At 38.6% G+C, this 16391-nt stretch overlaps 1 protein-coding gene across 2 annotated transcripts in view; it reads left to right on the top strand.

The window, feature by feature from the left end:
- The window catches only part of ANKRD11 (ankyrin repeat domain 11), a 365863-nt gene that overhangs the window by 91251 nt on the left and 258221 nt on the right, over positions 1-16391 (top strand). Inside the window, exon 1 of one of the 2 annotated variants that reach the window (XM_020989136.2) lies at positions 4861-4941. The exons of the other annotated variant lie outside the window; for it this stretch is intronic. The gene's annotated coding sequence lies outside the window, so the exon portion shown is untranslated. Of the gene's footprint in view, positions 1-4860; positions 4942-16391 lie in introns of those variants that run through there. 2 annotated transcript variants of the gene reach the window in all.

Genomic DNA, 16391 nt, shown 5'->3' on the forward strand with positions numbered 1-16391 from the left:
CTTCTCTCCCACTACCCCCCAATTGTTTACCAGGGTCTTTCCTCTTATATTTGTAACATCTCTTGAATATACTGTTTTCTTGATACTGTTACCACCCTGGTATAGGCCCCTATCTTCTCACGCTTCAACTGTTGCAATAATTTGATTGGTCGGCCTGCCACAAGTCTTTCTAATTCCATCCTCCACTTAGTTGACAAATTGATCTTTCTATAGCATAGATCTAAATTTGTCACCCCCTCCCCCACTTTCCATTCCAGCTCTTTATTATCTCCAGATACTATTAAAAATCTTCTGTTTTAGAGTCCTTCGTAATCTAGCCCCTCCATTTCTAATCTTATTACACCCTTTTCCTCCCATAGATTCTGCCATCCAGTGACAGACTCTTCCTTAGTGTTCTTAGAACAAGACCCTTCATCTCCTACCTCCTGATGTTTTTACTGGCTGTCCGTCATGCTGGGAATGCTCTCCCTTCATCTCTGCCTCCTGGCTTCCCTCAAGTCCCTGATAAAATCCCATGCTTTACAGGAAACCTTTCCTGATCCCTCTTAATTCTAAAACTTTGCTTCTCTTAATTATTCCCTCTTTATCCTACACCTGGCTTGTTGGTTCATAGTTGTTTACTTGTTCCTCCCCTATTAGACTGTAAATTCCTTGAGGGCGGGGGCTATCTTTTGCCTTTTGTTGTGTCTCTAGCACTTAGTATCATGTATGTAGTAGGTGTTTATTAAATGTTTTTTGATTTATTATTGATTGCTTCTGCTTGCTTTACTCCTTCAGATCTTTCTCCAAAGGGCATCACATTGGAAAAACAGTAAATTATGTTCTAACTTAATATGGAAACGTGAAGGGTCTAAAAGAATCAAACTCTCCCTCAAACATAGTAGCAAAATCCTAAAATGGCACAAGTTAAAAACAGTGACCAAGAAAACCTAAGAGAAACATTATCAAGTTCCTCCATTTAGTCTAGGACAGCAGAAGAGCATTAGCAGAAGCCTCTTGGTAATTGGAAAGAAGGCAGCCTCATGGGCTTGTATGGAAAGCCTTTATTCTACTCACTTTTTTTTTTTTTGGTCATAGTAGGGATTCATAAACTGATTGACTATAGATCAGGTGCCATCAGCTTGTTTTTAAAAATATTTTAATAATTATGTTTCAGTATAATTGTTTTCCATCATAATTCTATGTATTTTATTTTATGTACTCAAAAACAAGAGTCTGAGAAGTCCATAGACTGTCTCTGACTACCAGGGAGATTGGAGGTGGGTTTGAATAAAGGTTTAAATTCCTATTAAAGGTAAACCTCAAGTCTATTTTTAGGACTAGGTAGCTACATACTTCTTTCTCCTTCATCAGTTGCTTTTCTGAATTATTGCTAGGCAACTTACTGAAGGACTGTGTAAAGCACAGCGTGTCTTTGTAGACCTCATGGGATTGAAGTTTAAAGTATTCTTTGCATGTTATAGAAAATGGACAAATGGTGTAACATATGAAATTTAGATTTAAAAAAATTTTTAGCACACAAATGTGTTCTTACAAGGATCAGAAGCTGAAATTATTTTTTTTAAGTCACTTAAGAATGTTCAATACGCTTAAGCTACCTGATTACTTCAGTGCCCTTAGTCTAGGAAGTGATAATCTTTTTCATATTTCTGATGTTGGAAATTATGGTATTCTATTCATACTATTAGTAAATAATTATGAAGAGGTTAAAGCCAGATTGAATGCATCTGATCTTTTTTTTTTAATAGAGAGAACTTGATGGATTTTAAAAATTGAGTCATCGGCTGGAGATCACTTAAAAAAGCCATTAGTCTCTGCCCTAAAGGACCCTCCATTCTAATGGGAGAGACATCCTGTAAATAAGATTCTTACATCCATCCATCCATTATAGATACACAGTAGCTGAAGATAATGGTGGACCCAGTCACTGGGGAAACTAGCTAAGAAGTTGAGGTGAAGAGATGGAGGACTCTTGGCCGAAGTGGATGGATAACCAGTTTGTACAAAGGTACAGAGACCTAAGGTGGAGGGCTTTGGGTAAGGATCTTCATCTAAATCGTGCTGGCTAACTTTGAGCAACCTATGTTTAGGGCTTTCTCTTGGGCCCACCTCACTTCTCCCTCATATACTCTCCCACTTGGTGATCTTACCGGCTACCGTGGATTCAGTTATCATCTTTATGTAGATGATTCTTAGATCTACTTTCTAGCTCTAAAATGTCTATTGACCTTCAGTCACATCTATCTGTTAGACATCTGTTACTGGATGTCCCATAGATATCTTCAATTCAGTGTGTTCTAAACTGAACTCATTTCCCCCACAAACCCTCCGCTCTCTGTAACTTCCCTGTTATTATTGAGGGTACCACCATCCTCCTAGTCACCTAGGCTTCCAACCTGTGTGTCATCCTTGAACCTCCAGTCTTTTGCTGGGGGCTACCCCCTTACATTTCTATATGATTTTCTCTTCCTCAAGTGATTTGCTGTCACCTCCAGGATCACTAGTAAATCCTGTGTTTGGCTTTCAGAACCCTGCGTAGCTTGTCTTTCCAGTCTTCTGACAGCCTTTTCCCTCCAAGTACTCCAGTGACACAGAGCTACTTCATGCTCTTATGTTGGAGTTTTCACTGACTGTCCTTCCCCTCCTGTAGTGCCCTTCTCCCTTCAGGTTCATGTTAAGATCACCCCTTCTGCACAAGGTACTTTGCTGATGCTCTCTATTTTAGTGCCTTGCCTCTGGCAGTCACTCTAGTGTATCCTCTGTGTGTGTAATGTGGGTGAAGATAGTTCTTTGCACCATTGTCTCCCCATTTACTCCGAGCGACTTGAGAGCAGGAGCTCTCTTTTTACCTTTCTGCATGTCTCCAGTTCTTATTACAGTACCTGGCATATAGTAGGCACTTAGTGAATGTTAGTTTATTGACTAGGAACCCTAAAGACGCCAGCCAAGTTGAGAGGGCATCATATAATAAACAGTGGAAGGAATAGGGAATCCACTAGAACTTTTTGAGCAGGGGTAGGGGAGGAGGGAAATGTGGTTGGACCTATTCTTTACAAATTTTGCCTTGGTAGCTGAGTGGAAAATAGTTCAGAGTGGGGAGAGATTTTAGGCAGGAAGTCCAATTAAATTAGAAAGACTGTTAAAATAATCTAGGAGAGAGGGAATAAGGTCTGAAAGAATTATGATGGTAGCTGTGAGAATGTAGTTATGGCACATAGGAGATATTTTATGAATTCCAGTCAAGAAACATTAAGCTCTGGGCAGCTAGGTGCCACCGTGGATAGAGCTCTGGCTTTGGAGTCAGAAGGGCCTGAGTTCAAATTCGGCCTCAGACACTTGACACTTAATAGCTGTGTGACCCTAGACAAGTCACTTAACCTCAGTTGCCTCACCCAAAAGCAAAAACAAAAGAAACATTAAGTTCCTACTATGTGCCAGACACTGTGGTAAGCACAAGGGATTCCAAGGAAGGCCAACTTTTCTCTCATTCACCCCCCCCAACCCCCAAAACACCATCAAACAACAATAGAAACTAAACACCTCAATGCACACAGAGCCTGTGTTCTCAAAGAGCTCACAGTCTAATTTGGGAAGGAAGAGGACATGCAAACAACTATGTACAAACTAGATAACTAGGACAAATTGGAGAGAGTTAACAGAAGTGATGCACTGTCATTAAGGGTGATTGGGAAAGTCTTCTGCTAACGGTAAGATTTGAGCTGGAACTTGGAAGGTGGCAAGGAGTCCATAGATTGAAATGAGGAAAGAGAATTATAGGGGATAAGTTTTGAAAATGCGTGGAGTTGGGGAATGCAGTGGTTTCTGTGAGGACCATTAAGGAGACTGATGTTACTGAATTACAGAGTATGTGTTGTGAAGGAGGGAGGAGGAAAATTGGAAGGTAGAATAAGGCTGATTTGTGAAGGGCTTTGATCTGTAAACACTGGAGGTAGAGCCACTGGAATTGATTGAATGTTGATATAGCAAGGTTTAGGCGTGTATTTTAGGAAACTTGAAATCTAAGAGGATTGACTGAAGTAGTGAGAGGATTTAGTCAGGGAGACAAACTTGCAGGCTATACACCTGTTCCAGGCATGAAGTTTTGAGACCTGTACCAAGTTGGTGACCATCATAGAGAAGGAGGCATATACAAGAGATATTACAATGATGAAAGGACAGCCCCTGGCAACAGATTGGGTAAAGGGTTGGAGGGAAGAATGAGGAGTCAAGGACGACACCCCAGGATGAGAGCCTGAGATAGATAATGATATTCTTGACAGCAATAGGAAAGTTACAAAGAGGTTTGGGGGAGTTGGGGAGAACGGCAAGATTTGGATTGATAAGTGAGTGCAAGTGAAGATTTGAGGATCCATAATAAGATTGCAAGCCTAAGTGATTTGATAGCATGTTAAATTTCCCCCTTCTCTCCCTCCTTTTCAAGGGAAGATTCTGAGTATTCTAAGCAAAAATGTAATTAAACATATTACTGCATATGTGAACCTCATTGAAGGTCTTTCTTTGATACTGAACCCCCCCCCAAAAAAAAAATCAACAACATTATTCTGTTCTGGAAGATGTGATGTGCCACTGGGGGTGTGGGAGGAGAGAGACCGCATCTTAGTTTATACCAGGCTGTGAGTGATGAATTGGGAGGGGAGTGTTTGTAGGTAGAAGTGGACAACCTTGTTGGTAATACAGGGACTTTGGGGATGGGTACAGGATTTCCCGGGCATAACGTTTGCTTTGAAGTTTTGGTATATTTTGCTTTGAATGTTTTGTCCAAATGGGAAGATATTCCTTTTAAAAGATGGAATTAACAAGTTAATATTTACTTTTACTGATTTTGTTCTTTTGTTTCAGAATTACACACAGCTGCTTTGTGACTTGTATTGGATTTAATATATACATCCTGATAAAAGACTGCTTTCAACTATGGAATCGGTAAATATTTTAGTGATTTATTTCTCGGTTTTTTCTGTTTGTTGTGTTGTTTTGCAGAGATCTTGTGAAAATACTGTATCATTTTACAAGTTATTTTTCTTGGGTCTTAATGAAAAATTTTAGTTTAATAAATACCTACTAGAGTCTAAATAGTTTCAGCCTATATCCGTGACAAATTCTTGTAGCCTTCAGTACTCTCTTAGTGATGGTAATTAGCATTTGGATATCAATGAATAGCTTCTATAGTGTCATACAGTTATTCTCAGTAATTAAATGAGTGGATACAAGCCTGTATCCTGGTTGTATTCTCTTCAGTTGTCTGAATCTCGTGTCAGAGATAGTTATCTCTGGGATAAAAAAAACACTTAAGACTGTCTTCTCAGAGTAGGTAGGAGTACATAAAACAGTAGGTGCTATTATTCTGTCCTTTCTCAATGTGGATTGACAGTTTGGGATAATAGTAGTTTTTATACTTTTGAGAATTAGTATTATTGTTTTTAGAAACCTTGTAGGGCTGATCATATTTTAATATTTTTGTTGCAGTATTAAAATTATTACAGTAAGGTTGCTTATGTTTCATATCTACTTGTTTTAGTCTTTGAATAATCACGGCTAAAGGTGGTAAAATTTTGTTGGCCCTGCAGTGGGTCTGCCCTGATAGTTTGTCTTGGCTGACCTTTTTTCCCTGGTTTTGAGAAAAGTTCCAGTGCGTGGCACTTCACTCTTTTCAAACCAGTGACCACAGACTAAGCAGGATTCTTTCTCCTTTATCTGAAGGAAAAGTGGGAAGGAAGATGTTAATAATTGATTTCAGGTTTTGGTTTTCTTAACAAGGTATGTTTAGCAGAAGTCTAGGCAAAGCAAGCTATTTCACATTATGATTGTTACTGCCTAATACTTCTTTTTCCCCCCCTCAGGGATATAAGCGCCAGTAAAGCCTGTTGCATCCTCAAAATTTGCCGCTTACCATAAAATAAATTAGGCAGTGGGACCAGTTGTATTTGAAAATGAATTCTTTCCCCTTTTTGCCTGTGGCCAAGGGGATTTCCTTATTTTTTGACCTCAGTCTTAAGTAGGTCACTTGGAAGCATATTGTTGTCTTGTTAGTGCTGCTTCCTCCAGCCCCTTGCTTGTTGCCTTTTGGTTAATTAATGTTGTTGAAATTTGTGCTTGCTGTGGAAAGGGAACTTAAAATGCCTCTGATTATATGTATTCTAATATTTGTTTTCTCTTAGTTTAGGAAATGAGTATTCGCTACAAAAAGAGAGGAAGGTCAGCATGTCTGAGGAAGGGAGGGGTGTGTGTGTGTGTGTGTGTGTGTGTGTGTGTGTGTGTGTGAGAAAATCTGTTGTAGCTAAGAAGAGAGAATTAATGAAAAACTGATGGATCTGTTAATTTTTAGAAACTTATTTGCAATACAGCGTCCCATTCATTTAGAGATTCAGGTGAATGAGGGTCCATTTGGGTTGTGCAAGTATCCATTGGTTCACTTTATTGATTTGTTGAACACTTCATTTCATATGTTTAAGACATTTTTTCCCATGAAAAGTTATTATCTAGTTAGAGACAAAACTAGAAAAGGTAAATAATAGTAAAAGGAATATCTGTCAAATGAGGATACCAGCAAATGAAGGCAACATTTTGGAAATGGAAGGATCATTGGGTGGAGTGAACTGATCAGGCTTCCTGTGGAGGACATTGGTGGACCCACAGAGGGTATTGGGTTAGTAAATGTTTGTTGATTGTATGCTTGACTTGAGCTTTAAGGATGGGTAGGTTAAATGGAAGAAACAGTGTAGCAAATTGAAATAAGCAAGTCCTATTTAGGTGTGTTTAGAGGGTTATTATGGCTAGAGGGCTTTGTGTTGAGGAGTAGCCTAAAGGAAAGATCAGCTTCTGATTTTGAAGTCCTTGATTTGGGATTTTATTGCACTAGGCAATGGGAATCCATTGAGAGGTGTTTTTTTTTTTTAATGGTGTGGGGAGCATACTAAGTATACAACATTTGACTGTATAATTTTTGACGTTTTGAGAGTAAGGTAAGAAATTTTTGCTTTCCCTTTATCAATAGTATTTCAAATAATTAAAAAGAAAGGATTTCCTTGACAAAAGGAAAGCAGTGTATCAGTAAGTCTTCCACTGTATTGCCTTAAATTCAAGTTGTAAAGAGCTCTTCTGAAAGGTTATAGTAGATATTTTATTAACAGATTTCTGTCGAGAAAACTTTTATGACATGGGAAGTGTTAACCATTCTTTCAGTGCAGAATGTCAATCGATTTAGGATGTTTAGTGCCATCTATCACCAAAATCAAAGTCATTCAGATGATAGTGGCTTTTTAGTTCCTTTTTGACAATATTTGAATTGGAATGGGTGTATTTCCTTTTTGGAAAAAGTCACTTGTTTTAAGACATGCATAACTTTTTTTCCTAATAGAGCTGGATGTATAGATGTTTTATATGAATCAGTTCATGCACATGCGTTGTCTCTGGGGCTCAGGGCTTCGGCTCCACCTCCCCTCCTCCCTCTTTGTGCACTCTGCAAAAGCAAGAATTGTTTCACTTTGTCTCTTTGTATCCCAAGGACTTAGCACAATTCTTGACTCAAGCTTGTTGATTTGTTGGCCCAGCCACACTTAACTTGGTCCTCTCTTGTGGTTAGTGATATTCATGAAATAGGGTGAGGGTGTGTGGTCACTGACCAGTGAGTGGAGTTAGGCAAGCTCATTTACATGGGAATTGAAACTAGGACATTAGGAGACCATAGACTCAGTGAGCTTTATGTTTCTGCTGCTCTTCCTCTCTCTACCTTGAGAACTGTTGAAAAGAGGAAATATCATTGGGAATGTGTAGGATGCCACTCAAATTAAAAAACACACTTAGAGTCTTTCAAGGAGAAACAAAGTTAATTTTTATTTGCTATTCTCGAGAATAGGGTGTCCCTCCACCAGTATGTTCTGATGAGGGGAGACAGACTACAAAAGCAGAAGAACCGGATTAAGTAGCCCTAATGGGCAAATCCCCTCTCCCACCAACTGGCCAATGTTTGGTTCACAATCTATAGAAACAGAAAACAAAACAAAAGGAACTATATACATATCTGTATTTAGCCCCTTAATTTACTGAAGTGTTAACAAAGAAACAGTTAAAAATGTGCAGTTGGGGTAGGCGTTGTACCGTATAGCCAGGTCACCATGACCGAAATATAGCAACAGGTATAACAACATGATACAAGGGTGGGTTTCAGGGTTTCAGGCTTGGCAAACTTTAACTACGGAGATAACAATGGCATAAAGAGGGGGGGATATTTGGGGCTGGATTCCTGTAACTCAGGTGATTTCTAGTAAACCGAAACTTAGGCATGTCAGGCTACTATGCCTGCCTTGAGTCACAATAAAATTTCAGTTTTTTTCTTCTAAAAAGTCTTCACAGGACCCCTCATCCCACTCAGTCTTATCCCAAATCTTAATTACACTGAGGAGTCTTCACAGGGACTTCCCATTCAGGAATAAGCACTGTGCTAAGTAAGGCTTTACACCTAAAGTATGAACTCATTTAATCCTCACAATAGCCCTCAGAGAAATATCCTGTTTTTCTTAGATTAGTAGCTCAGTACCTTTTTACCTAAAAGTATAAGAAAGAATTTCTTATAAGGTGTTAATGTGGACTCTGTCTGGTTCCTTTTGTCATATCTTTTTCTATAACCAGTGTGCCTCGTGTGTCTGAAAGAAACAGCATTGGGCTATGGTACTATGAGAAATTTAGATGTAAGGAAAAGTGTTTTGATGCTTTCAGGCTTATTAGGTCCCTCAAATGGGCATTCTTTAAAAATAACATTTTCTTCCATCTGGCCATTGTTTAGGGGTGATTTTTCATAAACAAAGAGAAATAGCCTAGATGCTCTTTCAAGGTTCCTTTCTAACCTCAAGATTTGTTGATCTCATGTGCAGTATAGTAGTTTTGACCTTTCTTTAGTTTAGCTCCCTAAGTTTAACCTGACAGCTGGTCTAATTCTCATTCCTTTAACATCTTCATTAAAGAAAGGGAGGGAGAGGGGTCAAGTCTTATCCAGAGAAACAATGAGATTGAAATAGTTTTTGAGGGTGGTTTTTTTTTTTGAGTACACAGTTTTATTGGGTTTGTAATGAACATGTAGGTATAAGGTAGGGCTGCTAAACAGCATTGCTTTTCAGAATTTACCTACTAAGAAACATATAGATGTGAAGCTTGAATTTATTGTGAAAAGGCAATTTCAAAGCATTTGTCCAAAAAGTAATGGGTTTTTTGAAAGCTGCATATCCTAATGAAGGCAGCATTATTTATATGCAAATTTTTTTTTAGAATTTAAACTTAACTTTTCTTTTTAAAAAATATATAACTGGTTTGACTAACATTTAAATATGTGCTGATTTGCCTAGGAATAAGATGTTGAATAATGTAGAATATCAGAAGGGTTAAATTTGTAATTTCTTTTAGGATTATGAGATAAGTTGTTCTGGCAGTAATTGGCAATAGTCATACAGACTATTTTGTTTTTGCTTTTTGGTGAGGCAACTGGGGGTTAAGTGACTTGCCCAGGGTCACACAGCTAGCAAGTGTCAAGTGTCTGAGGTCACATTTGAACTCAGGTCCTCTTGACTCCAAGGCATGAGCTCTATCCACTGCCTCACCTAGCTGTGGGGCAGCGCGCCCCCCCCCCCCAAGAAAAACATGCTTACAACCTGGATTGGTACTGCGTTCAGCCCTTGGTTCTTCAGATCCTGGCACATTGAAATAGATCAGGAAGCAGGTATTCTGTTCCTTAATAGATGATGGATTGGTGGGAGCCTGAGTTTCCTCAGCCAAAGAAAAACTCCTTCATTTTATGTGCTGTTGATTAGATAAATCAATCAAGCCAGCATGTAATAAGAACCTGCTATGTGTTAGGTGCTGTGCTTGGCTTGAAGGATAGAAATGGAAAGAACAAGATAATCCTGCCTTTTGAGTAGCTTACATTTTGTTGTGGGAGATGTGTACGTACAAGCTCTGTTCGACTTTTTTTTTAACCTTATATAAATAAATTTATTTGATTCTCAGAACGTCTGTTTGACTTTTCAAGCCCTGTACAACTTAGTCTTCTTGGACATCACTACCCCTCCCATATTCTGCATCTACCCAAACTGGCCTTCTTTTTGCTCCTCACAGAGGTCTCCCGTCTCTGTTCCTTTATACTACCACCTCTGCTTCTGTACCTCTCTTTATTTTCATTCAATTTATTTAAGTAATCTTCTATTTTTTCTAATTACCTGTAAAGACAGTTTTTAGCATTCTTTTTTTTTTTAAAGAAGCAATGGGGATTAAGTGTCTTGCCCAGGGTCACACAGCTAAGCTAGTAAGTGTCTGAGGCCAGATTTGAACTTGGGTCTTCCTGACTCCAGGGCCAGTGCTTTATCCACTTCGCCACCTAGTTGCCCTGACATTCATTATTTTAACTTCACATTTTTTTCTTCCTCTCCTCCCAGCTTCTGAAAACAGTAATCAATTTAATAATAGATTATGTATGTGCAATCATGTAAAACATATTTATATGTTAGTCATATTGTAAAAGAAGAAACAGACCAAAAGGAAAAAAAAACTACAAAAATATTTTCATTCAATTTAGGTAAGTCTTGTAAGGAATTAAAAATAGATGTCAATATTCCTTCATGGTGAATTTTTTCATTACAGAAGAAGGAAGAAGCAGTTGAATATGAGTTATCATTTAATAAACTTTAGAATATTAGTTTTGATTATAATTTAGGATACTAAAGTAAAGCTATACTATAAATTACCCTGAATCCACAAGTAACCTAGAATATGCATACTTTTAGATGTTAATAAAGAAAAAGTGCATGTATTTTTTCTAAGTATAGAAATGAACTGTTATGTAATCTTTTCCCAGAAGCACTCCTAGCTTTTAGAAACACAGCAACTATCGTAGAGCAGTAACAGATATGATCCCTTCTTTCAAGTAGACTGAATTGGCAAGTAGAAATTGGCAAGTAAAAATCACGTACACCAGACTAGAAGAATTGGAAACCAGGTAAAATAAGAAAGGGAAGAGCTGAATTCTACCCACATGCCAACTGTGTACAACAGTGAGCTGGCCTAGCCTGTAGTAGTTGTGGCTGCTTTTTTCTTCCTCTGAATTTTCCCAGCTGGGGTGGAGCTATTGGCTCACTTATTTTGGTGTCTTCTATTATAAAAGGAACTAGAAAAAGAAAGTGTGTTTTAGATAAGAAAATACTGTGTTGACTATTTGGAATAACTCATTTGTTATGAAAAATATTGCTTTGTTACATATTGCTAGGTGGAAAAATGGTAATTGCATTGCAGATGTCCATGTTCTCTGAGAGAGAGAGAGAGAGAGAGAGAGAGAGAGAGAGAGAGAGAGACAGAGACAGAAAATATATTTTTTGGGGGACAATTTTATGGAAACAACACTTCTGGAAAAAGTAAATTTATGTCTTTTTTATGGATAGGATTTAGGAATCAAGAGGTTTTGAAAGTCATACTTCACTACTTTTTTTTTGTGACATTGCTAGTGTGGTTATTCCTTAGGCATTTGAGAGGAATCTGCTACCCTCTCTTAGTTATTTAGGTAGATGGTTACTCTCAAAGGTTCTGCATCTGTTAAGTCTTTTCAAATTTAGTTGGCTTATCCTTAGATGACAGACATTACCGGTGGTCTTGTAGTCATGGTCTTTCTAGCTGGGCAGGACCTGTCAGGACTTGTACTCCATTGGCACAACCTTCTAAAGCCCAGAGATGTTTCCATGATATAAACCAGAAATTGAAGTAGACCTTTGTGGAGATGAAAACCATAACTATATAAAAACAGGAAAAAAATTATTTTATTTTATTCTCTATACTTATATACACCATAGGACAGGTAGATGGCTCAGGAAGACCTGATTTCAAATGGGGCCTCTGTCACTTATTAAATGTGTGACTGTGGGCAAGTCACTTAACCTCAGTTTCCTCAACTATAAAATGAGCTGGAGAAAGAAATGGCAAACCACTCTAGTATCTTTGCCAAAACCCCAAAAGGAATTATGAAGGGTGAGACACGATTGAAAACAACAACATAAACACCATGTTAGATGTTAATTTGTATAGTCTGAAAGAGTTAGGGCTATACATTATAGTGACTGCTTTTCTCCTGGTCCCAAATGAGACTTTGTCTGCAGTCTGATGTTCATATTGCAGATACTGTTAGCTAGGGCTATTCCAATATGTCTCACTTAGGACCCTTGTTTGTTTCCTGGAGCATTCTGACTTGAGCTTCAAATAATGATGGAAGCGAGAGAAAGGAAGGCGGCAAGATGGCTTGAACAGATCCAGTCAGCCTTGGTACTTAACTTTATTCACTACCCTCTGCCTCTCTGATTTGGTGGGTGGAGCCATGAACGGCAAAGCCTTGGGGGGGGGGGAGTGGCAGACCATCCATTTCTTAATTTCCCAAGTGGCTGCACTCTTGAACATCTTTGCACTTCTCCATTGAGGTACCTCCACTTCTCAATACACACCCCCACATACCACTCCTCAGCTTCTCTTGGTATGCTTGCTGCCCTTCCCTCATTGGATTGTAAATGATGGCAGGGACTCTTTCTTGTGTTTGAAACATCTGTGCTTAGTACTGTGTCTGGCACATAGTGGGCCCTTAATACATGTTTATTGACTGATGGATTAGATTTTGGATGACTTTCAAGGCTGATATTCCCTCCTTAGACTGTCAGTTTCTGGAGAACTGGAACTGTCTTTTCACTTTCTTTGTATCCCAGGGGTTAACCCAGTGCATTGCTTCAAAGGAGGTGCTTAAATAAGTGCTAGCTGACTGACAGGTATGGTAGGTGTGTCAATATCCCACTCAGGTATTAGATGAGTTAAGTTTTACTGTATTATTTTATCTTAACCCCTTTCACATTAAGGAACTGCTATTGTAGTATTTATTGTGACCAGCGAGTTAGGGAATTTTATGTTTGTTCATTCCAGACATGGTTTTGTGTCAAGTGTTGGGGATCCTGCAGCCTTGAGGCCACTGGTGGCCCTCTAGGTCCGTGGGTGCAACCTTTTGACTGAGTCTAAGTTTTATAGAACAAATCCCTTTATTAAGGGGATTTCCCCTATGAAGTTTGGATTCAGTCAAAGGGCTTCACTTTAAGGCCTTGAGACTGTAGGTTCCCCAGCCCTGGTTTGGACATTTAATGTTTCCCATTTTGTGAATTTTGAATCAGTACTGGAATAACACAGTGAAGTATTTAATCACAGGGCCTCCCTAAAGTAATTCTCTCTTTTCATGAATTGTTCCTAGAGAGGATACTTGAAATACATTAGAGGAGAATCAGGTTGTCTTTGTGGCTGTCTAGCTCTTGGATCTAGCCAGATGGCTGGGTGCTTTTTGGATTTAGGCGACTGATAGTGAGTGGGAAGGTATTAGTGAGAATTATCTGCCAAGTATCAACATGTGCTGGTCTCCGAGAACAGAAAGGAAGTTTGATACATCCCCAGAAAGTGGGTAAGAACTAGGTGACTTCTTGTTATGTCATTATGTTAGGTGGGTGCTTCGGTAATTAGAATGACCAGTTTTTACAGTGATATCAAGAGGAGCAAACTTGTAGTATTCACATAGCAAATGCTAAGGCCTGAGACAACCTTGGAACATGTTTACTTTGGCAGTAAGAGCTGCCAAGTTCCTGCTAGGCTTTGTGACCCAGTATTTGGAAAATTTAACTGGAAATACCCACACATTTTTTCCTTCTCTCATTTGAAAACAAAGAGAATGAGAATGCCTCTGTTTTCTCTGGTATTTTGTAACTCTGGAGATTATTTCTCATTTGCTTCAGCTTTCTTACCAGAAGCTTTCTTTAAGTAGTGGAACCTAGGTAATTTTGGGGAAGCAGGCCAACCTTGGGAAAAGAAAATTAGTGTTCTATCTCTTTCAACTGAGGATGCCCAGTGTTTATGTCTCAATTTTCTTTTTCACTATAAATTTGTTCATTGATTTGCCACCTCTTTGTTTTATTAACTGAGCCTGTTCTTTTTGTTTAAATTTCAGCACTTCTGAGATGAGAATCCATATATAGATTCTCCCTCAACTGTTAAGGATCATAGTGGATTTTAATATTAGAAAGTCTTTGTGAATTGCTGTGGTTGGGAAAATTGTACTCGCCTGCTAGCCACCCTTTTTGAGGTGGACTTCTCTGAACATAGGTACCTTGTACCTCCCCTTTTTAGCTTGGGTGGATGTGATGAGTGTAATTTTGTAGGTAAAACCTCTGGGAACTCAGGGGCCTGGCCTTTTCACATTATGCTTACTATTGGGTCAGGATTTGGGTAGAGCAGTGCTTAAAAATATAAAATTAGAAAGGAAAATAAACTTTAGTGGCTGCATAGCTTTAGAGTAATGGCCTGCTAAGGCTCCCAAAGGTACTGTTCTGCTGCAGCTGAATTTGTTATGAGAGTGGGAGAAGATGAAGTGAAAGAGAAATGAAAGGGGTGAATTCTTCACTTTGCTTTTCTTCTACCTCTGTGTCCTAAGGCTTTTAATTAGTTGTTCTTGGCTTAAAACAGCTTTTGTGTCAGTGAATGGCCATGAGACATTACTGGTGTATGGACTTATAGATCCATGTTGCATTGCCTCTTGGCCTTATGCCCCAACGCCTAAAGATTAATGCCTCCAACAGAAAGTAGTGATCCATGTAAATGCACGGTGTCCCAAAAACTTTGGATTTAACTTCAGTGTGCCAAACTTTATACCAGGCTCAGGAAAGATAAAGTAAAAATCAGGATGTAGTTTATATCTTAGAACTTAAGAGTTTTGCAGGGGTGAGGTCTAACAGACAAATGTGCAGTAGCATACAAATTTGCATTAAGCATACAAAGTTGCATTAAGAACATTTTTGACTTGTGGGGAAGATCACAAAAAGTTTTGTAGATTGTACATTATGTTTTTAAATTAAGTGAGTGTCTACATTTTGGAGCTTCATTCAGCTAACTTTAAAATACTTTCTTTGTGTTTCCCCCATCCCCCATGATTTTTTTTTTTGTAAAGGATTAGGTGGTGCTGAAAAATATGTATTTTGTAGTCCTATTTAGAAGACACCACAAGTCTTCAGTTCTAGTTTCTTCCTCAATTTGTTCAGTTCTGTGTACTCGGCTCAGGGTGCGGGGGGGGGGCGTGCGCGGGGCATTTTATTTTTTCCTCAGTTTTCCAAAACTTGAAAGAGGCATGATGAAATTTCTTGTCAGTCTTTTTTTTTTTTTTTAAACTATTCACGTATTCTGGAAATTCAGTTAGTGTTTCCTTTATGCATTTAGATGGTAAGACATCTGGAACATATATGTTTAATACTGATATTAGTTTGTCTTTTATGATTCTTTTCAGTGTAATAGGATTGTGTTGTTTATCTCTTTTTATTTTTTGAATATGTCTGCTTTGTCAGATAATATAGATGCTACTTGTGAATTTTGGATTTAATTTTGAGCATAGTGTATTTTCCCAGGCCTTCAATTTTCTTTTGTGTATGTCTTTGTTTTTTAAGCAAGTTTTATTTTTAAGCCAGTTTTATTTCTTTATCTAATCTGTCACTCTTTTTTGTTAATTTGGATTGTTTAATGCATTCACACTTAGAGTTTTGAGAGTTATATATTTTCCTTCCTTTGTCTCTAATGTTCATTTTTTTTACAATTTCCCCCCTTTCCTCTTATAAACACATTACTATATCTCTTTAGTTACTTTAACTTAATCTTGTTATTAAGATGACCCTATTCTCACTTCATCCCCTCCCCCCTGGAGTTCTGCTTATTAGCTCCTTTTTCTTTGCTGCTTTTATCTGGTTATTTAATTCGTCTTCTCTTTTTTCCTTTCAGTCAAATAGATGACCTCTTAACTCTCTTCCCCTAAAACTTGTTCTATTTATTGGTTTTTAAAATTTCATTTTCTATGCCCCTTTCCAGAGATATCTCTTCACTATCCATTCTCTCTATGTACTTTAGACCCTCATTCTCTGGTTTGTGACCTTTCTGCTTATCTGGTTACTCTCTATTTTCTGCATTCCTCAAGGAATCAGAATTCCTGGGTGTGCCCATTCTGGACCCTTCCTTCTAAACAATTTCTGCTACTACTTTGTAGAGTTTGCCTCCATTCTTCCCTCTTCTTCCTGTCCCCCTCATTGTGCCTTGTTCCCAGAAAAATGCCAATTCCTATAGGTGATAGAGAGGATGGTGCCTGGTGTGGCAGCACACCTCCTTCTCCTCATAGTTCAGCCCACCACTGACCTTTGTCCTCCTTCTGGTTTGTTTCAGAATCTTCTGAGTCCATGTGCTCCTACTCCTTCCATAGACTGTCACCTCCAGGAGCCCTAATGCCCTGCTTCCCAAGAGGAGATGAATGGGCTCTCCAAGCACCACACCCTGGCAGACAATACCTGACA

This window comes from Phascolarctos cinereus, unplaced genomic scaffold, assembly GCF_003287225.1.
Source record: "Phascolarctos cinereus isolate Bilbo 61053 unplaced genomic scaffold, phaCin_HiC Scaffold_2;HRSCAF=192, whole genome shotgun sequence".
Taxonomy (NCBI): Eukaryota; Metazoa; Chordata; class Mammalia; order Diprotodontia; family Phascolarctidae; genus Phascolarctos; species Phascolarctos cinereus.